Raw genomic sequence first — 25189 nt, forward strand, 5'->3', positions numbered from 1 at the left:
GATGTCCATCAGCAGACGAATGGATAAGAAAACTGTGATATATATATGAAACGGAATATTACTCAGCCATTAAAAAGAATACATTTGAATCAGTTCTAATGAGGTGGATCAAACTGGATCCTAATATACAAAGTGAAGTAAGTCAGAAAGAAAGAAAACAATATAATATATTAATGTATATACATGGAATTTAGTAAGATGGTAATGATGACCCTATATGTGAGACAGCAAAAGAGACACAGTTGTAAAGAACAGACTTTTGGATTCTGTGGGAGAAGGTGAGGGTGGGATGATTTGAGGGAATAGCATTGAAACATGTATATTATCATAAGTGAAATGGATCACCAGTCCAGGTTCCATGCATGAGATAGGGGGCTCAGGGCTGGTGCACTGGGACAACCCTGAGGGATGGGATTGGGAGGGAGGTGGGAGGGTCCTTCAGGATGGGGGATACATGTACACCCATGGCTGATTCATGTGAATGTATGGCAAAACCACTACACTATTGTAAAGTAATTATCCTCCAATTAAAATAAATTAATTAATAAAAAAAAATAAGAGCATAGTTGTTCTGAAGAGGAAAGCCTGAAACGAAAAAGGAAAAACTGGAAGTAAATGTACTGCTGTCTCAAGGAGCAGAAGCTGGCTGTTACCGGCTGATTTGGGTGCAAAAGCTTTTATAACACCAGAGCCAGAGAAGTAGAAAACAAGGGTTTATGATTTTCCAAAAAAAGAAAGGTTTTCAACTGAGCTGTTGTAGCAATGGAAAGTGTCAGTATGGTTCTGATTTTTTTTTTTTTTTTTAGTATTTCCCCATTCTTACTTTCAGTTATCCTTAATTACTGCATCTCTTTAATGTCACATGTGTTTAATGTCAAGTAATACTTTATTTTTAATTTTAAGTAATATTTTAATTGCCAGTTTGTCCAATAAAAAGCAATGTTGAGTGTATACCATGCTGAAGTGAGGAAGGATTTGAAAATTACAAAAGTTAAAATAAGATCTCTGTCCTCTGGGACCTCAAAATTAAGAGAACAGTGGTCATTTCTAAAGATATTATTGAAATGGAAACTTTTACTTATATAGACCAAAATATGTGGTAATGTCATAAAGATAATTGCCTTAAACTCTTCAATCAAGAGCCCAGAGGTCTTAGGGTCATGCCTGCCTGATTTAGTTATGTATAGTGACTCAGACTTTAAGACCTCAGAATGTTTGTGTGTTTCAGTTGCCTGGAAAAAAGTAACTGCCAATTTTTCTCATAGTGCTCCTTTTGACTTCTTCTGAGTGCCTCAGAGAACTATATTTTTGAGAGAAATACCCATTTTTTTATGGTTACAAGCTGGTTCAATAAACAGGAGTAAGCTAGATGAAACTGAAGAGCAAATGAAAATCTATGGAATGCCTATTGGTAATAATCTATATTGCAACTCATATTTATTTACATTATATTTCAAGGGATATTTGCATATTTTGCCAACATTTTACATGAAGAACTGGAAATTTTGACCAAAAATAAGATTTAAGCCAGGCATTATAGCTAAAATGCAATGGAAATTAAAAATTAACACCTTAGTAAATGAAAACGTAGAGCAAGATTTACTGACTCAAGAAGGTCTAATCTGAGGCTGTCTTTCCTTTTTATCTTCATTCATGTGGTGATTTGCTAGATCCTGTCACAGTGAATTATAGATTTACCATTTCCCCCTAAAATAAATATTAAGTTACTTTTGACAAACACACACTAATGAAGAAAAGCATGGGGAATGATAATACTCCCTATTTTTATGGAAAAAATAATGATATAACCCACACATTGCTGCTTGATTACTTAAATGCCAGAAGTCACCCAAGTTGAAACAAAATAAACAGCAAATTCCTGTTGACTTTCCACTGGGCATGACCAAATCCTATCTCTCTCCAGCCTGAGGTTTTGAATAAAGACACTAAAAAAGAGGAATTTGGTTAATTCTTTGAAAACAGCTATGGAATGTAAAAAAACATGTAGCCCATCTTCTTGTTATGAACAGGTAATGTCTAGGGTACAGAAATAGTCTGTCTTGCAACATTATATAATGCCTTAACCATATGCTGTTTTATTTTTTCCTGCTCCTACTTGTTTTATATTTCTCATTTTAATTTTCATATAAAGGTGTAGTATTTTCTGGTTTTTAGAAAACTGACAAAGGAGGGAATATATTACATGTTAATAATTAATTTTAGTGTTTATTTATATAATTGAGCACAAGGACTACATGAAATTGCTCAAGTTTTGAGATACCATTAAATTTTCCTTCTTTCAGTGTCTTCTCTAAGGCTCCCCTGGGTACAGAAAATGTCTGGTCACTCTGCCCATGAAGGCTCCTTTTAACCATATCCTTTAATAATAAGGATCATGTGCATTGTCTGTTTCATTTGCTATGTTTTTTTCATCCGAGTTGCAGATGTTTAAAATCCCAATTTCCTGTCTTAAGTTTCTTTCTTTCCTTTCTTGTCTCCACAAGCCTGTATAGCTCAGTATTTTCTGCTTAATTTTCATCCTTTACTTTCAGTCAAGACACTCCTTTGTATATTTTGAGTGCTTACGTGTGCTCAGTCATGTCCCACTCTTTGCAACTCCATGGACTGTAGCCCACCAGGCTTCTCTGTCCATGGGATTTCCCAGGCAAGAATACTGGATTGGCTTGCTATTTCCTGCTCTAGGGAATCTTTGTGACCCAGGGGTCAAACCTGTGTCTCTTGCATCTCCTGTATTGGCTTGCAGATTCTTTACCACTTGAGCCACCTGGGTCTTATATCCTTCTAAAGCGATTGTTCATAACTTGAAAACCTTTCAAGGTATGGTGCCTGCATTGGTGGAAGGGCCATGTAAGGAGAGGAGTCATCATGCGTATCATGGTTAGAGTTAGTTGTCAGTTTCCCAAGGACAGTAATTCAGTCCTAGACATATCCCTGCCAGTTGTTTATAGCGTAAATGTTTGTTGACCACATAGTGCCTTTGTATTAGGCTTCTCCAGAGGAACAGAACCAGTAAATGTATACATCCTATTTGTTCTGCTTCTCCAGAGAACCCTAATGATAAATCACAGTCCTTATAATAAATAAACAAATAAATTTCAGAGTTACATATCATAGTCCTTATAATAAATATATATATTTATCAAAAGATAAGGTTTTATATATAATATATTTTTATCCTAAAAACTATGATTTATTATATGGAATAAGTCTCAATATTTGGTGAAAGAAAAGACAAACTGGAGAGGTGGGAGATCTGACGGTTTAGTTCTAGTTCCACTAAGAAGGCTTGAAAACCTGGAAAGCTAAAAGTGGAGTTCTGGTCCAAACGTCCACAGTCTTGAGAGTCTGGAAGAACCAATATTTCAGTTTGACTCTTGAAGGCTGATAAAAAGCCAGCATCCCAATTTGAAGCTAGTCAGCCAGGAAGAATTTTCTTACACAGAGAAGCATCGGCCTTTTATATTTCTATTTAGGACCTCAGCTGATAAGGTGAGGCCCACTCATATTGGGGATGGCAATCATTTTATTCAATCTACAGATGCAAGTGTTAATCTTATCCAAAAACACTCTCACTGACATAGAATAATATTTGACCATATATCTGAACATCCCATGGCCCAGTTAAGTTGACATATAAAATTAGCCATCACATAGCCCTAGTAAACTGATTTTAATGATTCTGACCATTAAGGAGAAAGTGAATTGTTATTCCATAATGGAAATAAGAAATAGTATGTCTGAATGGAATAAAGGAGATCCCTTAATATCTCTTAATATTATGCCCTGTGATTAAGGTCAATGGAAAACTATAACAATGCAATTTTGGCTGGATTACTAATGAATTGCAGGCAGACACTTTACCCTCTGAGCCACCAGGGAAGCCCAAAACCTTTAAAAAATTGTGAACCACTATGTTGTACACCTGTAACTTATGTAATGTTGTACATCAACTATGTCTAAAGTTTTAAAAATTAACTTGAAAAAAATTGCTACAAGTCTTGCTTGTTAAATTGTTTGATCTGTGGTAGGCACTTCCTTCTCATGCTACTCAAAGATCTGGTGTTTACTATTGCTTTATCTAGTTTATTGCCATTGTAGCAACCTCAACTCAGTTAAAAATCTCCAGTGTTAGAGATTAGTCAGATTCTTAAAAGTGTGTCTGGGGACCATCTGCATGGAAATCGTATGAAATGTTTGTTAAAAATTTCAATTCTGGGCCCCATCCTCAGTTCTGCCCAACTGACTCTGGGAGTACCATCCAGAGATTTGCCTTTAACAAGCTCTCAGATGGTTATATTATACCCTGAGGTTATATTATACCCTGAAGCTTAAGAACCACTGATTGAGAATGACTCTATAACTTGAAAAATGTATACTTCTAAAAGAAAGGAAATAATTATGGGCCAATACTGTAAAACTCCAGGGAAATGGACATTGAAATAACAAATCAGAATTCTGGGGTTTAGTGTAATTTCAGTTTTGCCATATTAAAATATGTTTAGTTATTTCCCATTATGGAACTCAACTTGCTAAATGTGTTAAAAAAGTAAGTCAAAGAAAATGTATTGTTGTGCACCAGATTTTATTTTTTGATTATTATTTTAATTTTATTTTTAATTAATTACTTTATTTTAATTGGAAGATAATTACTTTACAATATTGTAATAGTTTTTGCCATACATCAACATGAATCAGCCATAGATATACATGTGTCTCTCCCATCCTGAACCTCCCTCACACCTCTCTCCTCACCCTGTCCCTCTAGGTCGTCCCAGTATATATATATATATATTTTATCTTATCTGTTCCTCAAAACATCCTGTGAGCTAGGTACCATTTTACAGATGTGAAAACTGACTCTCAGGGACATGGAGTAACTTTCCCAAGGTTGCATAATCTGAGTGGCAGAGATATGTTTCAAATATAGGTGGGCCTGACTCCAAAGCCAGTCTTCCCTCCACTATGCATGGCTGCCTTTTATTTTTTTTTATTATTCTTTTTTTTAATTTAATTTTATTTTTAAATTTTACAATATTGTATTGGTTCTGCCATATACCAAAATGAATCCACCACAGGCATACATGTGTTCCCCATGCCTTTTAAACTTGAACTTGAAATGGTTTAAGTTGGTTTCTTCCACGTCATAACATTCTGTTCTGTTAGGCAATAGTTCTGTGATCAATGCTGTTACAATTCAGATAATAATGTACTTATTAGTTTTACTATAAATATGAATTTTATATTAGATAATTTTAAAGATTAAATTCATCAGAAAACTATGAAATAGTGGTCAAATTACCAGTCAAATAAGGCAGCAAGTAATGGGTGAGTAAAGTACTGATGACCATAAACCAAGTTTATCTAAGCAATTAGCTATTTTTGCCTTTGCTTATCTCAGAAACTGATGTTTGGCAAGCAAATTAAACTACTTCTTTTGAATACTCAATACAATTCATATTCACTTATAGTATAGTCCATTTTAAGTGATAGATATTTGCATTTTCTCTAGTAATAACTTATATAGATGCTTCACCCTCAACTCCCCATTCCTCTAGTGTGGGCTGTGTATAGTCATTTCCTGATGTCAATATGGAAAGGGTCAAAAAAGCGCACCTTTGTAGTGAATAATGCTAAGCAGCACTACCTGACCAGGTAATCGTGGTTAGCATTATCACTGACATGTTGTGTTGATGGTGTGTGCTCTTGCTGTGTGATGGGAATGGCACTTTACCTATGTGAGCTTCCTCCCCCAAATCCATAACCCTAATCTAATAATGAGAAAAACATCAGACAAATCCCAGTTGAAGGATATTCTACAAAATATGTGACAGGTACTCCATAAAGCTCTCAAGTTCATTCAAAATAAGGAAAATCTGAGATTCTGTCACAGACAAGAAGTACATGAGGAGATATGATAACTAAATGTAGTATGAAACCCTGGATGGGATCCTGGAATGGAAAAAGACATTAAGCAAAAACTAAGAAAATAAAAAGTGAGGACTTTAGTTAGTTATAATATATCAGTATTGGTTCAATGATTGTAACAGCTGTACCATACTAATATAAGATATTGATAATAGGGGAAATTGGTTGCAGGGAATGCAGTAACTCTCTGTACTAGTCTGTTATAATTTTTCTATAAATCTAAAATACTCATTTAAAAATTCAGCTGGCCAAAGCAAAAAAAGATTTGCTGTATGATTCAGCAATCCCACTCCTGGGCATATACCAAGACAAAACTATAGTTCAAAAAGATACATGCACCCTATGTTCATAGCAGCACTATTCACAGTAGCCAAATCATTGAAATAACCTAAACACCTATTGACAGATGAATGAATAAATAAAATGTGATTATATATATAATGGAATACTACTCAGCCATAAAAGAAAATGACATAATGCCATTTGCAGCAACATGGATGGACTTAGAGATTATTATACTAAGTGAAAGTGAAGTAATTAAGAAAGAGAAACACAAATGCCATATGATATCACTTATATGTGAAATCTAAAATATGACACAAATGAACTCATCCCTGAAACAAAACCAGACTCACAGACATACAGAAGAGATTTGTGATTGCCAAGGGTGAGTGAGGGGAAAGGATGGAGTGGGAGTTTGGTGTTAGCAGATGTAAGCCATTATATATGAAATGGGTAAACAACAAGATCCTACTGTATAGCACAGGGAACTGTATTCAATATCCTCTGATAAACCATCATGCTGCTGCTAAGTCACTTCAGTCATGTCGGATTTTGTACGACCCTATAGACGGCAGCCCACCAGGCTCCACCATCCCTGGGATTCTCCAGGCAAGAACACTGGAGTGGGTTGCCATTTCCTTCTCTAATGCATGAAAGTGAAAAGTGAAAGTGAAGTCGCTCAGTCATGTCCGACTCTTAGAGAGCCCATGGCCTACCAGGCTCCTCCACTCATGGGATTTTCCAGGCAAGAGTACTGGAGTGGGTTGCCATTGCCTTCTCCAGATAAACCATCATGGAAAAGAATAAAAGAAAAAAACACATATCTATATTCTCTCTATATATGTAGAGAGAGATACATACACACACACACACACACACACACACACACACACACACATGGGCTTCCCTGGTGGCTCAGATAGTGAAGAATTGGCCTGCAATGCAGGAAACCTGAGTTCGATCCCTGGGTCAGGAAGGTGCCCTGGAGAAGGGAATGGCAATTCACTCCAATATTCTTGCCTGGAGAATTCCATGGACAGCAGAGACTGGCAGGCTATAGTCCACGGGGTCGCAAAGGATTGGACGTGACTGAGCAACTAACACTTCCACTACTTTTCACTTTATACATATATATAATATATGTATATATATGTGTGTGTATGTGTATGTGTGTGTATATACATATATATATACACATATATTACATAATATAATTATATATATTGTGTGTAATATATAATATACATACATTATATATATATAATATATATATGTGTGTGTGTGTCACACACACACACACACACATAGAGGTCTTCCAAGGTGGTGTTGGTGGTAAAGAACTCACCTGCCAATGCAGGAGACATAAGAGACGTGGGTTCAACCTCTGGGTTGGGAAGATCCCCTGGAGGTGCGCATGGCAACCCATTCTAGTATTCTTGCCTGGAAAATTCCATAGGGTCACAAAGAATCAGACATGACCAAAGTGACTTAGCATGCATGCACATATATATACATATATATTATATATATATATATATATATATATATATATATAACGAAGTCACTTTTTTGTACAGTAGAAATTAAGACAATATTGTAAATCAACTATACTTCAATAAAAATTCAATTGACCATAAAAAAGTTTTTAGAAAATCGACTAAGGTTACTCATATTACATCAGTTTTATGCCATAGAGTCATTAGCATGAAAAGAATGGTTTATCTAGAACCTTAGTAAGCAATTCTTAATTTGAGCTGCCATCAAGAAATTGAAGAAGCATAATTCCTAACTTCTGATAATTTTAACTCAACTAAAAACGAACTTCTGGTAATAATTAAGCAGCCTGTCTGTTCTCTCACCTTTTCATTGTGAGCAATTCCAAGGGCACATCAAATCCAGACCATATGCGTTGCTCGTCATTTCTTCTCCTAGACACATAGTGCTGAATGCAGTCTAAGTGTGCTACATCCAGTGACCTTGTATATGTTGTAGTTATCTCACTCTGGCTAACCATAGGAAAGCATTTCTACTTTAAAAAATTGATGAAAAATTATTCAAAATCTTCTAGGAAAACATCATCTTTTTGATACACTGTTGTGTAGAACTCTTAGATTTGGAGTATGTGAGTGGATCCAATGTCGCTTTTTGTGAAAAGCCTTGGTCCTACCATCATATATCCCTATAGCCTTTTTCTGAGATGAGAAGATATGATTCTACAAATAAGCTAGAAGACAAATCAGATACTTCTGTTTTCAGAACAAAGCATTAAATAATCCACAAATAATCCACAAAATTCTCCTATTAAAATACAGTTATTTTAACCAAGTTGTTGAGCAGTGGAATCGTAGCGAATTCTGACAAACTACTCTCAGCTCTCCAGAGGCTACTCTCAGCTCTCCAGAGATTGATTGTCAGTTCAGTTCAGTTGCCCAGTCGTGTCCGACTCTTTGCGACCCCATGAATCGCAGCACGCCAGGCCTCCCTGTCCATCACCAACTCCCGGAGTTCACTCAGACTCACGTCCATCAAGTCAGTGATGCCATCCAGCCATCTCATCCTCTGTCATCCCCTTCTCTTCCTGCCCCCAATCCCTCCCAGCATCAGAGTCTTTTCCAATGAGTCAACTCTTCACATGAGGTGGCCAAAGTACTGGAGTTTCAGCTTTAGCATTATTCCTTCCAAAGAAATCCTAGGGCTGATCTCCTTCAGAATGGACTGGTTGGATCTCCTTGCAGTCCAAGGGACTCTCAAGAGTCCTTAAGCATATTGATTGCACATACAGAAGAAATAACTGTCATTAAGATACAAGCAGTTGTTCCTTTTGGGAAAGAGTGCTGGGGATAGGCCTCATTCTCAGTGATCTTGAGAGGTAAATGGGAGGTGACTAATGGCAGGAATTTCAAAAGATGATTCCATAAAACAAATGCCAGGACATTAATCCTTATGATTAAGAATCTTTGATTAAGTAATTTTTAACATAATTAGCCCCCAAATTTCAGGAATCAGTTTACTTTTGAACATGAGTCATAACAATAAACCTTCTCAAGACAGTTTACAGGAGTGTCTCCTGTATGTTTTCATTTGATCATCACAACAAACCTGTGCAGCCAGTAGGAAACCAATATAGAGGAAAATGTTGGTGCAGTTGTGTGAAATATATTCAGTTCAGTTCAGTTCAGTTGCTTAGTCATGTCTGACTCTTTGCGACCCCATGGACTGCAGCACGCCAGGCTTTGCTGTCCATTACCAACCCCAGAAGCTTGGTCAAGTTCATGTCCATCGAGTCAGTGATGTCACCCAACCATCTCTTCTTCTGTTGTCCCCTTCTCCTCCCTCCTTCAATCTTTCCCAGCATCAGGGTCTTTTCCAGTGACTCAGTTGTTTGCACTGGGTTGCCAAAGTATTGGAGCCTCAGCATCAGTCCTTCCAATGAATATTCAGGACTGATTTCCTTCAGGATTGACTGGTTTCATCTCCTTGCAGTCCAAGGGACTCTCAAGAGTCTTCTTCAGCACCACAGTTCAAAAGCATCAATCTTCAGCACTCAGCTTTATTTATAATCCAACTCTCACATCCAAACATAGCTACTGGAAAAACCATAGCTTTGACTAGATGGACTTTGTCAGCAAAGTAACGTCACTGCCTTTTAATATGCTGTCTAGGTTGGTCATAGCTTTTCTTCCAAGGAGCAATCGTCTTTTAATTTTATGGCTGCAGTCACCATCTGCAGTGATTTTGGACCCCAAGAAAATAAAGTCTGTTGTTGTTTCCATTGTTTCCCCTCTATTTGCCATGAATTGATGAGACTGGATGCCATAATCTTAGTTTTTCTGAATGTTGAGTTTTAAGCCAGCTTTTTCAATCTCCTCTTTCACTTTCATCAAGAGGCTTTTTAGTTCCTCTTCACTTTCTGCCATAAGGCTGGCATCATCTGCATATCTGAGATTATTAATATTTCTCCTGGCAGTCTTGATTCCAGCTTGTGCTTCATTCAGTCCAGCATTTTGCATGATTTACTCTGCATATAAGTTAAGTAAGCAGGGTGACAATATACAGCCTTGACATACTCCTTTCCCAATTTGGAACCAGTACTTTGTTCTGTGTCCGGTTCTCACTGTTGCTTCTTGACCTGTATACAGATTTCTCAGGAGGCAGGTAAGGTGGTCTGGTATTCCCATGTCTTTAAAATTTTTTTACAGTTAGTTGTGATCCACACAGTCAAAGGCTTTGGCGTAGCCAATAAAACAGATATTTTTCTGAAACTGTCTTGCTTTTTCTATGATCCAATAGATGTTGGCCATTTGGTCTCTGGTTCCTCTGCCTTTTCTAAATCCAGCTTGAACATCTAGAATTTCTCAGTGAAATATATTTCCTGTGCTATAATTTCTGCATTCACATTTAGTGCAAATTTAAGACTTGAATTCATTTTTTCCTTTACATGTTACGTGAGCATTTTGTGAGGTTTGAAAATAATATGCTGGTTCTGAATGTAATCCAGTTGAAGTTCTGAGATTTTTTTAAATATTTCTGAATGCTTAGTTTTCATTATTTCATTATTTATAAGAGCATTTTCTACAATTGTGAATAAAAGTGATCATCCTATAATAAAAATGTCATAATTTACCATGTTCTAGGTCAAAAGCCAAAGCCCAGACCTTCAAAGGCATAGTGAAGCAGAACTGAATGTATCAGATAACATTTATCAAGTAATGCAGAATCCTTTATTCTCACCTTCATACTTATTTGCTGTATTGGGATAAATAACTGATTTAATCTTCTGCTTTACCTCATCTGAGGAAATATCAGTTCCCAAATACCTTTATTTGCCCCAAATGTGTAGTATCTAGCAGATTCTCTGGCTAAATTTAACTGCTCAGTATTTGTTGCATGTGTTAGATGATATCAGCCCATGATGACTTGAACCACAAATTGTGAAGAAGAGGTTCTCAATCCTAAAGAATATGTTAATAATTTCCCTTGAAACTGTAAATTTTTATTACATTCGCAGTGCCTGGAGAACATCGATAGATTTCATTAGATCCTTCAAAGAGACCTTCTATTAAAATTTTGTTAAGAAGAATAAGAAACAGCACAATAGATCTAATCCCATATCATCTCCATTTTGCACTGATACATACCAGGTGGTTAGGAGGAAACCAGTGCTATCTGGGTAACATCTTTCATAGTTAAATAACTTAGTGTTACTTTCTAGTCTATACTCAAATATTGCCTTATGAAAGAAATCTCTCCTGACCAAATTTCATAAGATAATAACTGCTTTCATTCTCTTATTTTCACCACAATTTATTTTTTTTAAATAATATAGTAGCAACTGAAAATACATTTTTTTGTTTGTGTCTCCAAATTGCCCCCTTTATTAGAATGTACAAGTTGCTCTAATAGAGACTGCATTGCTCATTCTCTTATCTTTAGAGCCCAAAACTCTGTATGGGGAAAAAGCAGAAGACCAATAAATGTACATTGATAAATACATGAATTGATGCTTGGAAAAAAAAAAACTGTCAACACTTGAGAAAACAAATGTGTATGAAGCTTAATAATCATGAAGTGACCAGTAAAATTTTGAACTTTACTTTGCTAACATTTGAGATGAGTGCAATTGTACAGTAGTTTGAATATTCTTTGGCATTGCCCTTCTTTGGGATTGGGATGAAAACTGACCTTTTCCAGTCCTGTGGCCACTGCTGAGTTTTCCAAATTTGCTGACATGTTGAGTGTAGCACTTACACAGCATCATCTTTTACAATTTGAAAGAGTTCAACTGGAATTACATCACCTCCACTAGCTTTGTTAATAGTGATGCTTCCTAAGGTCCACTCGACTTTGCATTCCAGGATGTCTGGTTCTAGGTGAGTGATCACACCATTGTTGTTATCTGGGTCACAAAGATCTTTTTTGTAAAGTTCTTCTGTGTATTCTTGCCACCTCTTCTTACTATCTTCTGCTTCTGGTAGGTCCATACCATTTCTGTCCTTTATTGTGCCTATCTTGGCATGAAATGTTCCCTTGCTATCTCTAATTTGTTGAAGAGATCTCTAGTCTTTCCCATCCTATTGGTTTCCTCCATTTCTTTGCATTGATTACTGAGGAATGCTTTCTTTTTTTTTATTTTTTAATTTTATTTTATTTTTAAACTTTACAATATTGTATTAGTTTTGTCAAATATCGAAATGAATCCGCCACAGGTATACCTGTGTTCCCCATCCTGAACCCCCCTCCCTCCCCATACCCTCCCTCTAGGTCATCCCAGTGCACCCGCCCCAAGCATCCAGTATCATGCATCGAACCTGGACTGGTGACTCATTTCATACATGATATTATATATGTTTCAATGCCATTCTCCCAAATCTCCCCACCCTCTCCCTCTCCCACAGAGTCTATAAGACTGATCTATACATCAGTGTCTCTTTTGCTGTCTCCTACACAGGGTTATTGTTACCATCTTTCTAAATTCCATATATATGCATTAGTATACTGTATTGGTGTTTTTCTTTCTGGCTTACTTCACTCTGTATAGTAGGCTCCAGTTTCATCCACCTCATTAGAACTGATTCAAATGTATTCTTTTTAATGGCTGAGTAATACTCCATTGTGTATATGTACCATGGCTTTCTTATCCATTCATCTGCTGATGGGCATCTAGGTTGCTTCCATGTCCTGGCTATTATAAACAGTGCTGCGATGAACATTGGGGTACACATGTCTCTTTCCCTTCTGGTTTCCTCAGTGTGTATGCCCAGCAGTGGGATTGCTGGATCATAAGGCAGTTCTATTTCCAGGTTTTTAAGGAATCTCCACACTGTTCTCCATAGTGGCTGTACTAGTTTGCATTCCCACCAACAGTGTAAGAGGGTTCCCTTTTCTCCACACCCTCTCCAGCATGTATTGCTTGTAGACTTTTGGATCACAGCCATTCTGACTGGCGTGAAATGGTACCTCATAGTGGTTTTGATTTGCATTTCTCTGATAATGAGTGATGTTGAGCATCTTTTCATGTGTTTGTTAGCCATCCGTATGTCTTCTTTGGAGAAATGTCTGTTTAGTTCTTTGGCCCATTTTTTGATTGGGTCATTTATTTTTCTGGAGTTGAGCTGTAGGAGTTGCTTGTATATTTTTGAGATTAGTTGCTTGTCAGTTGCTTCATTTGCTATTATTTTCTCCCATTCTGAAGGCTGCCTTTTCACCTTGCTAATAGTTTCCTTCGTTGTGCAGAAGCTTTTAAGGTTAATTAGGTCCCATTTGTTTATTTTTGCTTTTATTTCCAATATTCTGGGAGGTGGGTCATAGAGGATCCTGCTGTGATGTATGTTGGAGAGTGTTTTGCCTATGTTCTCCTCTAGGAGTTTTGTAGTTTCTTGTCTTATGTTTAGATCTTTAATCCATTTTGAGTTTATTTTTGTGTATGGTGTTAGAAAGTGTTCTAGTTTCATTCTTTTACCAGTGGTTGACCAGTTTTCCCAGCACCACTTGTTAAAGAGATTGTCTTTAATCCATTGTATATTCTTGCCTCCTTTGTCAAAGATAAGGTGTCCATATGTGCGTGGATTTATCTCTGGGCTTTCTATTTTGTTCCATTGATCAATATTTCTGTCTTTGTGCCAGTACCATACTGTCTTGATAACTGTGGCTTTGTAATAGAGTCTGAAGTCAGGCAGGTTGATTCCTCCAGTTCCATTCTTCTTTCTCAAGATAGCTTTGGCTATTCGAGGTTTTTTGTATTTCCATACAAATTGTGAAATGATTTGTTCTAGCTCTGTGAAGAATACCATTGGTAGCTTGATAGGGATTGCATTGAATCTATAAATTGCTTTGGGTAGTATACTCATTTTCACTATATTGATTCTTCCAATCCATGAACATGGTATATTTCTCCATCTATTAGTGTCCTCTTTGATTTCTTTCACCAGTGTTTTATAGTTTTCTATATCTAGGTCTTTAGTTTCTTTAGGTAGATGTATTCCTAAGTATTTTATTCTTTCCGTTGCAATGGTGAATGGAATTGTTTCCTTAATTTCTCTTTCTGTTTTCTCATTATTAGTGTATAGGAATGCAAGGGATTTCTGTGTGTTGATTTTATATCCTGCAACTTTACTGTAGTCATTGATTATTTCTAGTAATTTTCTGGTGGAGTCTTTAGGGTTTTCTATGTAGAGGATCAAGTCATCTGCAAATAGTGAGAGTTTTACTTCTTCTTTTCCAATTTGGATTCCTTTTATTTCTTTTTCTGCTCTGATTGCTGTGGCCAAAACTTCCAAAACTATGTTGAATAGTAATGGCGAAAGTGGGCACCCTTGTCTTGTTCCTGACTTTAGAGGAAATGCTTTCAAGTTTTCACCATTGAGGATAATGTTTGCTGTGGGTTTGTCATATATAGCTTTTATTATGTTGAGGTATGTTCCTTCTATTCCTGCTTTCTGGAGAGTTTTTATCATAAATGGATGTTGAATTTTGTCAAAGGCTTTCTCTGCATCTATTGAGATAATCATACGGTTTTTGTTTTTCAATTTGTTAATGTGTTGTATTACATTGATTGATTTGTGGATATTGAAGAATCCTTCCATCCCTGGGATAAAGCCCACTTGGTCTAGTGTATGATCTTTTTAATGTGTTGTTGGATTCTGATTGCTAGAATTTTGTTAAGGATTTTTGCATCTATGTTCATCAGTGATATTGGCCTGTAGTTTTCTTTTTTTGTGGTATCTTTGTCAGGTTTTGGTATTAGGGTGATAGTGGCCTCATAGAATGAGTTTGGAAGTTTACCTTCCTCTGCAACTTTCTGGAAGAGTTTGAGCAGGATAGGTGTTAGCTCTTCTCTAAATTTTTGGTAGAATTCAGCTGTGAAGCCGTCTGGACCTGCTTTCTTATCTCTCCTTGCTATTCTTTGGAACTCTGCGTTCAGATGGGTATATCTTTCCTTTTCTCCTTTGCCTTTAGCTACTCTTCTTTTCTCAGCTATCTGTAAGGCCTCCTCAAACAATCATTTTGCCTTTTTGCATTTCTTTTTTCTTGGGGGTGGTCTTGATCACTCCTCCTGTACAATATCACAACCTCCATCTATAGTTCTTCAGGCAGTCTGTCCATCATGTCTAATCCCTTGAATCTATTTGTCACTTCCACTGTATAATCATAAGGGATTTGATTTAGGTCATACCTGAATGGTCTAGTGGTTTTCTCTACTTTCTTCAACTTACATCTGATTTTGGCAGTAAGGAATTAATGATCTGAGCTACAGTCAGCTCCTGGTCTTGTTTTTGCTGACTGTATAGTACACAGTGTATGAAGCACAATTGCTCTCATCTCACACACTAGCAAAGTAATGCTCAAAATTCTCCAAGCCAGGCGTCAGCAGTACATGAACCACGAACTTCCAGATGTTCAAACTGGATTTAGAAAAGGCAGAGGAACCAGGAATCAAACTGCCAATATCTGTTGGATCATAAAAAATGCAAGAGAATTCCAGAAAAAACAACTATTTCTTTTGTACTGATTATGCCAAAGCCTTTACTGTGTAGGTCACAGCAAACTGTGGAAAATTCTTAAAGTCTTGGGAATATCAAACTACCTTACCTGACTCATGAGAAATCTGTATGGAGGTCAAGAAACAACAGTTAGAACCAGACATGGAACAATGGACTGGTTCCAAGATGGGAAAGGATTACGTCAAGGCTGAATATTGTTACCCTGCTTATTTAACTTATATGCAGAGTACAGCATGTGAAATGCGAAGCTGGATGAAGCACAAGCTGAAATCAAGATTCCAGGGGAAATATTAATAACCTCATATATGCAGATGATACCACCCTTATGCCAGAAAGCAAAAAAGAACTAAAGAGCCTCTTGATGAAGGTGAAAGAAGAGAGTGAAATGTTGGCTTAAAATTCAATATTCATAAAACTAAGATCATGGCATCTGGTCCCATCATTTCATGGCAAATAGATGGGGAAACAGTGACAGACCTTATTTTTGGGGGCTCCAAAATCACTGCAGATGGTGATTGCAGCCATGAAATAAAAAGACATTTGCTCCTTGGAAGAAACGCTATGATCAACCTAGACAGCATATTAAAATGCAGAGACATTACTTTGTTAACAAAGGTCAGTCTAGTCAAAGCTACGGTTTTTCCAGTAGTCATGTATGGATGTGAGAGTTGGACTATAAAGAAAGCTGAGCACCGAAGAATGGATGCTTTTAAAATGTGGTGTTGGAGAAGACTCTTGAGAGTCCCTTGGACTGCAAGGAGATGACACCAGTCCATCCTAAAGGAAATCAGTCCTAAATATTCATAGGAAAGACTGATGCTGAAGTTGAAGCTCCAATACTTCAGCCACCCAATGCAAAGTACTGAGTCACTGGAGAAGACCCTCATGCTGGGAAAGATTGAAGGTGGGAGGAGAAGGGGATGACAGAAGATGAGATTGTCAGATGGCATCACTGACTGGATAGACATGAATTTGAGCAAGTTAGGGGACTTGGTGATGGACAGGGAAGCCTTGTCTTTTGCAGTCCATCAGGTCACAAAAAGTCAGACACGACTGAGTGAATAAACTGAACTGACCAGCAGAATACCATAATCCATCAGAAACAATGTCAGGAATAAGTATCATCTGTTTCAAAACAGGTCTAAAATGATTAGACAACACTAGGTTCTTTTGCACTGTAGATTTTGGTATGGTTCATTGTGGGAGACCTTTTCAGCTCTTTCTAAGGTAAAAATATGCTTTAAAAATTAGAAGAAAGTGGCTTCAATGTAAATTCTTGTATTGATTTAGTAGAGTCAGAAAAACTGCAGAATTGAACAGAAAGACATATCAAGAATATATGACTCAAAGAGCCCTCTGACTTGAAGGGGTACATTACTGCCTGAATGTGATTCATAGGTTGAAAATTATCTACAGCAGGAATTTTGTAAAGTGCATTAAAGTAGAACAAACATTCAGAAATTTCACAGCAGAATTGATCTTGGCAGTTACTATGGCTAGAAATATAAGTGAAGAGCATACTAGAAGTCTAAATTCTGAATGACTACATATCAAAAAAAGTACAAGAAAATATGAAGTACATAGGCCTAAATTTAACAGAAAATATAGTCTATATGATGAGGACTATAAAACTTTCTTCAGAAAAACATAATAAAAGTTTAAGAAATTATAAACCTTATTCTCACTGCAGTTTTATCAGTTTTTGCTTTCTGTATTTTGAAGTTCTATTATTAGATGCCTAAACATTTAGAATTGTTTTGTATTCTGGTTGAATAAAACCCCTTTATCACTGTAAAATGAACGTCATCCTTACTAATCTTTGCTCTGGAATGGACTTAGTCTCTCCAGTTTTATTTTAATTCATGTTAGCAAGGCATATTTTCCCCCATATTTTTGTGCTTATTTTTGTGTTATACATAGTGTGAGGTTTTTTTTTTTTTTTTTTTTTGCTGGGAGAATATATTTGGGTCTTGCTTTTTATCCAATCTGAAAACGTCTGCCTCTTAAGTGGGATGTTTAGACAATTTGTATGTGTTAGTCACTCAGTCGTGTCCAACTCTTTGTGACCCCATGGACTGTAGCCCACCAGGCTGCTCTGTCCATGGAATTTTCCAGACAAGAATACTGGAGTGGGTTGCCATTTCCTTCTCCAGCTTAGACAATTTAGATTCAATGCAATTATTGACATATGTTTAAATTGATCATCTTATTATTTATTTAGCGTCTTTCTGTCTTTTTTCAGCTAATTATTTTCTTTTATGATTTATTTTATCTTCTTGTTGGCTTATTAGCTAAAACTTTTTGTTTTGTTACTTTAGTGGTTGCCTCTGGATTGAACAAAGCTAGTGGAGGTGATAGAATTCCAGTTGAGCTATTTCAAATCCTGAAAGATGATGCTGTGAAAGTGCTACACTCAATATGCCAGCAAATTTGGAAAACTCAGCACTGGCCACAGGACTGGAAAAGGTCAGTTTTCATTCCAATCCCAAAGAAAGGCAATGCCAAAGAATGCTCAAACTACTGCACAATTGAACTCATCTCACACGCTAGGAAAGTAATGCTCAAAATTCTCCAAGCCAGGCTTCAGCAATACGTGAACCATGAACTTCCAGATGTTCAAGCTGGTTTTAGAAAAGGCAGGGGAACCAGAGATCAAATTGACAACATCCGCTGGATCATGGAATAAGCGAGAGAGTTCCAGAAAAGCATCTATTTCTGCTTTATTGACTATGCCAAAGCCTTTGACTGTGTGGATCACAATAAACTATGGAAATTCTGAAAGAGACGGGAATACCAGATCACCTGATCTGCCTCTTGAGAAATTTGTATGCAGGTCAGGAAGCAACAGTTAGAACTGGGCATGGAACAACAGACTGGTTCCAAATAGGAAGAGGAGTACGCCAAGGCTGTACATTGTCACCCTGCTTATTAAACTCATGTGCAGAGTATATAATGAGAAACGCTGGACTGGAAGAAGCACAAGCTGGAATCAAGATTGCCGGGAGAAATATCAATAACCTCAGATATGCAGATGACACCACCCTTATGGCAGAAAGTGAAGAGGAACTAAAAAGCCTCTTGATGAAAGTGAAAATGGAGAGTGAAGAAGTTGGCTTAAAGCTCAACATTCAGAAAATGAAGATCACGGCATCTGGTCCCATCACTTCATGGGAAATAGATGGGGAAACAGTGGAAACAGTGTCAGACTTTATTTTTCTGGGCTCCAAAATCACTGCAGATGGTGATTGCAGCCATGAAATTGAAAGACGCTTACTCCTTGGAAGGAAAGTTATGACCAACCTAGATAGCATATTCAAAAGCAGAGATATTACTTTGCCAACAAAGGTCCATCTAGTCAAGGCTATGGTTTTTCCTGTGGTCATGTATGGATGTGAGAGTTGGACTGTGATGCTTTGAACTGTGGTGTTGGAGAAGACTCTTGAGAGTCCCTTGGACTGCAAGGAGATCCAACCAGTCCATGCTGAAGGAGATCAGCCCTGGGATTTCTTTGGAAGGAATGATGCTGAAGCTGAAACTCTAGTACTTTGGCCACCTCATGCAAAGAGTTGACTCATTGGAAAAGACTCTGATGCTGGGAGGGATTGGGGGCAGGAAGAGAAAGAGATGACAGAGGATGAGATGGCTGGATGGCATCACTGACTCGATGCACGTGAGTCTGGGTGAACTCCGGGAGTTGGTGATGGACAGGGAGGCCTGGCGTGCTGCAATCCATGGGGTTGCAGAGTCTGACATGACTGAGCGACTGAACTGAACTGAACTGAACTGGATTGATAGTGTATACATCTTTAACTTTTCAAAGCCAAGCTTCAAATGATATACCACTTAGCAAACACAATTATGTATAGAATATGTAAGAAAGTTTATAATTTGTAATTTTTTTTAGTCAGTCAGTTATCTTTGGAAGAGATTTAAACAATAAGGATAAAAAAAAAAATCCTTACTATCTACCCAAGTTGTTGCCATTTCTAGTATTCTCCTTTTCTTTCTATAGACCCAGATTGTCATCTGGTATATTTCCCTTCTTCCTGAATGACTCCTTTCGATATTTCTTATAGTATGGGTCTGTTGCATCTAAATTCTTTCAGCCTTTATATGTCTGAAGTCGACTTTTTTTCGCCTTTATTTTTGCCAGATAAATTCCTGGAGTACAGAATTCTGGGTTGATTTTTTTTTTCTGCCTTTTAGTATTTTAAAAATGTAGCCCCACTGTCTTTCTTCTCACTTGCATTGTTTCTAGCAAGAAATTGGCCATCATACGACTGCTTTTGACATTTTCTCTACATCAGTGGTTTTGAGCAATTTGTTTATTACATGTCATGTTGTGGCTTTCTTCATGTGTTTATGCTCTTGGGACATTGTGCTTTTTGCATCTATAGAATTATGAAAAAGTTAAAGTGTTAGTCACTCAATGGTATCTGACTCTTTGTGACCACATGGAATGTAGCCGGCCAGATTCCTCTGTCCATTGAATTCTCCATGCAAGAATACTGGAGTGGATAGCCATTCCATTCTCTAGGGGATCTTCCCAATCCAGGGATTGAACCCTGGTCTCCTGCATTGCAGGCAGATTCTTTACCATCTGAGCAACCAGATAGTTTTCACTAAATATGGGAAATTTGTAGTCATTATTTCTTCAAATATTTTTCTGTCTCCCCTTTGACAGCTCCATTACATATATATTATACTGCTTTAACATGTTCTACAAATCACTGATTATTTATTATTCTTTTTTTAAAATATTATTTTCCCTATGTTTCATTTTAGATAGTTTTTATTGTTATATCTTCAAGTTTGTCACTTTTGTCTATAATATCTAACCACTCATGTATTAATCTAATATACTTATTATATCAAATATTATAGTTTTCATCACTAGAAATCTAATTTGGGCCAGTTAAAATATCTTCTATGTTTCTACTAAACTTTTGAACATGTGGAATGTAGTTATAATAATTATTTTAAAGTCCTTATCTACTAATTCTAATACCTGTGTCAGTTCCAGTTTGCCTTTCATGAACTAACTTTTGTTTTCATTATTGGTTTTATTTTATTGTTTCTTTTCATACCTGGTAATATTTGAATGGATGTCAGACATTATCCATTTTATCTTTTTGGATGCTAGATATTTTTGCATTCCTATAAATGTTCTTGAGCTTTGTTTTTTTTTTTAACTTTTTTAAAAATATAAGTTTATTTATTTTAATTGGGGGCTAATTACTTTACAATATTATAGAGGATGTGGAGAAAATGAAACCCTCTTACACTGTTGGTGGGAATGCAAACTAGTACAGCCACTATGGAGAACAGTGTGGAGATTTCTTAAAAAAACTGAAAATAGAACTGCCTTATGACCCAGCAATCCCACTGCTGGGCATACACACTGAGGAAACCAGAATTGAGCTTTGTTGTGGATAGCAGTTAAGATAATTGGAAACAGTTTGATCTTTGGGGCATGTGCTTTTAAGATTTTTCAGTCAGGACAAGAGTAATATTCAGTCTGAGGCTAATTATTCCACACTACTGAGGAACGGTACTCACTACGATTCTCAACACACCATGCATCATGAGGTTTTCCTGTCTGGCTGGTAGCTGCAGGCTCTATTCTCAGCCCGGTGTGAGTACAGTATGCCATTACTCCAAATCCTTTATGGTGCTGCTCTTCTTATTCTTGTGTAGTTTTCTAACATACTGATCAATAGCCACTGAATACTTGAGCAAGCTTTTGTGGATCTCTGAATTTTTCTCTCTTTGTAGTGCTCTCATCTCTATTGCTCTGTTCTGCAAATTCAAGCTGCTTGGATCCCTCCAGACTCTCAGCTCTGTTTTGTCAACTTACAGAGTTTGCCAGTCTTCACCTGTGTTCTCCCTCCATGTTGAAATCTGTAACTCTCTCAATAGAGTAATCTTGAGAAGTCATAGACCTCAATTAGTTTAATTTCTACCTCACAAGAATTATTACATTTCATTATAAGGATTATTATATTTCATTGTCTGTATATGGTGTCCTAATAACCACTGTTCCATATATTTTTGCATTTTTTTTTCCCACAACTGCTTCAAGTGGACGAGTATATCCAGTCTTTGTTACTCCATGCTGGTTGGAAGCAAGCATCTGAGTCCTTTAGTTTCACTTTTAATTACTATTGGATTAAATGCTTATTTTATTGATTGTTTTTTCTCACTAAAAGTGAAACTCAAGGCTATGTATTTGCTTCTGTATATAGTTTTCACTAAATCTCAATTTGTCTTTATGTTTTTATTATGTTATTTGAGATTATTTTTCAAATATTGATACTTGAAGGTTCTTTAAATATTCTTAGTTTTACTGGTTTTTAATCAAATAATGTGACTTGAATTTTTTTCTCATTGACTTTTTATTTATTTATTTTTTTTAAATTAATTTTATTTTATTTTTAAACCTTACATAATTGTATTAGTTTTGCCAAATATCAAAATGAATCCACCACAGGTATACATGTGTTCCCCATCCTGAACCCTCCTCCCTCCTCCCTCCCCATACCATCCCTCTGGGTCGTCCCAGTGCACCAGCCCCAATCATCCAGCATCATGCATTGAACCTGGACTGGCATCTCGTTTCATACATGACATTTCACATGTTTCAATGCCATTCTCCCAAATCTTCCCACCCTCTCCCTCTCCCACAGAGTCCATAAGACTGTTCTAAACACCAGTGTCTCTTTTGCTCTCTCGTATACAGGGTTATCGTTACCATCTTTCTAAATTCCATATATATGCGTTAGTATACTGTATTGGTGTTTTTCCTTCTGGCTTACTTCACTCTGTATAATAGGCTCCAGTTTCATCCACCTCATTAGAACTGATTCAAATGTATTCTTTTTAATGGCTGAGTAATACTCCATTGTGTATATGTACCATGGCTTTCTTATCCATTCATCTGCTGATGGGCATCTAGGTTGCTTCCATGTCCTGGCTATTATAAACAGTGCTGCGATGAACATTGGGGTACACGTGTCTCTTTCCCTTCTGGTTTCCTCAGTGTGTATGCCCAGCAGTGGGATTGCTGGATCATAAGGCAGTTCTATTTCCAGGTTTTTAAGGAATCTCCACACTGTTCTCCATAGTGGCTGTACTAGTTTGCATTCCCACCAACAGTGTAAGAGGGTTCCCTTTTCTCCACACCCTCTCCAGCATTTATTATTTGTAGACTTTTGGATCGCAGCCATTCTGACTGGTGTGAAATGGTACCTCAGAGTGGTTTTGATTTGCATTTCTCTGATAATGAGTGATGATGAGCATCTTTTCATGTGTTTGTTAGCCATCTGTATGTCTTCTTTGGAGAAATGTCTATTTAGATCTTTGGCCCATTTTTTGATTGGGTCATTTATTTTTCTGGAGTTGAGCTGTAGGAGTTGCTTGTATATTTTTGAGATTAGTTGCTTGTCAGTTGCTTCATTTGCTATTATTTTCTCCCATTCTGAAGGCTGTCTTTTCACCTTGCTAACAGTTTCCTTTGATGTGCAGAAGCTTTTAAGTTTAGTTAGGTCCCATTTGTTTATTTTTGCTTTTATTTCCAGTATTCTGGGAGGTGGGTCATAGAGGATCCTGCTGTGATGTATGTCAGAGAGTGTTTTGCCTATGTTCTCCTCTAGGAGTTTTATAGTTTCTGGTCTTACGTTGAGATCTTTAATCCATTTTGAGTTTATTTTTGTGTATGGTGTTAGAAAGTGTTCTAGTTTCATTCTTTTACAAGTGGTTGACCAGATTTCCCAGCAGCACTTGTTAAAGAGATTGTCTTTAATCCATTGTATATTCTTGCCTCCTTTGTCAAAGATAAGGTGTCCATATGTGCGTGGATTTATCTCTGGGCTTTCTATTTTGTTCCATTGATCTATATTTCTGTCTTTGTGCCAGTACCATACTGTTTTGATAACTGTGACTTTGTAGTAGAGCCTGAAGTCAGGTAGGTTGATTCGTCCAGTTCCATTTTTCTTTCTCAAGATAGCTTTGGCTCTTCGAGGTTTTTTGTATTTCCATACAAATTGTGAAATTATTTGTTCTAGCTCTGTGAAGAATACTGTTGGTAGCTTGATAGGGGCTTTTTAGATAGGATCTTTGTTGTTTAATGTAAGATCAAGTCTTCTTAGCATATATGAATCTTTACACTGAGTATACACATTAGTTTTGTTAACCTAGTCAAGTCCAAGCTAAAAATTACTGCATATATTTTTTAACACTTTATCTTCAGAGTCTCTCTACATATTGTAATAAATAAGTTTCTGAACCTCCTCATGGAAATTGTTGTTTCCCCATTCCTCACATAAATAATAACTTCAACCATTATAGGGCAAGTGATTACCTCATTCAAAGCTCTGATTGGCTTACTATGCAATCCCCACCCCTACCCCCCCCCCCACCCCCAGCAATAGTGATTGGTTTAAGGGCGGTTAATTTAGGTCATTTGGAAGTAGTACAATTTCTACCACAAAGGACTTTGTTATTCCCTTTGAGAGCATGAGACAAGAATATGAGGCTTAAAAAAAAAAAAAAGAATATGAGGCTTGCAGTTGCTAAAGCAATTTTATAGCTATAAGGCAGGAGTCTGGATTTGACAGGTACAGAAATTTCACTGTAGAACCTGAGCATCAAAAACACTAGGAATCAAATTTTGCCTGAAGCTAGCCCAACTCTGTTTTCATTAATTAAAAACAATAGATTTCTTTCCTTTCCCCTTTTTTCCCTAGTTATATTTTATTTTTGTTGTTACTTGTAACCAAAGTATACAGATATAGATCTTGACTGATGTTTTCAACCAGGATGATCATATTCAGAGTGGGAAAAATAGGTGAGCAGTACCCATTACAGAAGAATTATGGCTTCCTGGGGTTTGCAATATATTACATGTGCTATAATATTTATGTATTTTATAAATAACACAGTTTCTTCAGACCCTGGTTCAGAGTCTTTTACCTTCTTTTCAAATGACACAAAAGCTTTATTTGGTTTCTAAAACCATTAGCAGGAAAGAAGCTGCAAATGAGGAAAGGGAAATGCTACTATTATAGGCAGGCTCTCTGATGACAGGAAAATCATAGTGAATTTTCTTATATTCAGGAGGAAATGAACAAAATGCACAAATCATAGTAATCTTATGGGGGCACAGACTCCTATTACATACACCTTGAATTCATTAAGGTGATCCTTAATCATCAGGAACAGTAAAATTCTATTTATAATCTTCTAAATATTATATATATTTAGTATATTAGTTTTAAACACTTATTTAGTAATAATAAGAGTTTGAAACCTAATGATGATTCTAGGTAATCAATTTTCTAATTATGAAGTTTTTAAAAACTGTGAGCTTTTTCTGTAAACTCTTTAGAGGATAAGAATAAAAGAAGGAACGTCCTTAGTCACATGACTGTGAGTAGGCATATTTCTTAAATAATTTTTGTAAC

The sequence above is a fragment of the Bos grunniens genome, chromosome X (assembly GCF_055505025.1).
Source record: "Bos grunniens cultivar Pamir isolate PY7600 chromosome X, Bosgru_T2T1.0, whole genome shotgun sequence".
NCBI lineage: Eukaryota > Metazoa > Chordata > Mammalia > Artiodactyla > Bovidae > Bos > Bos grunniens.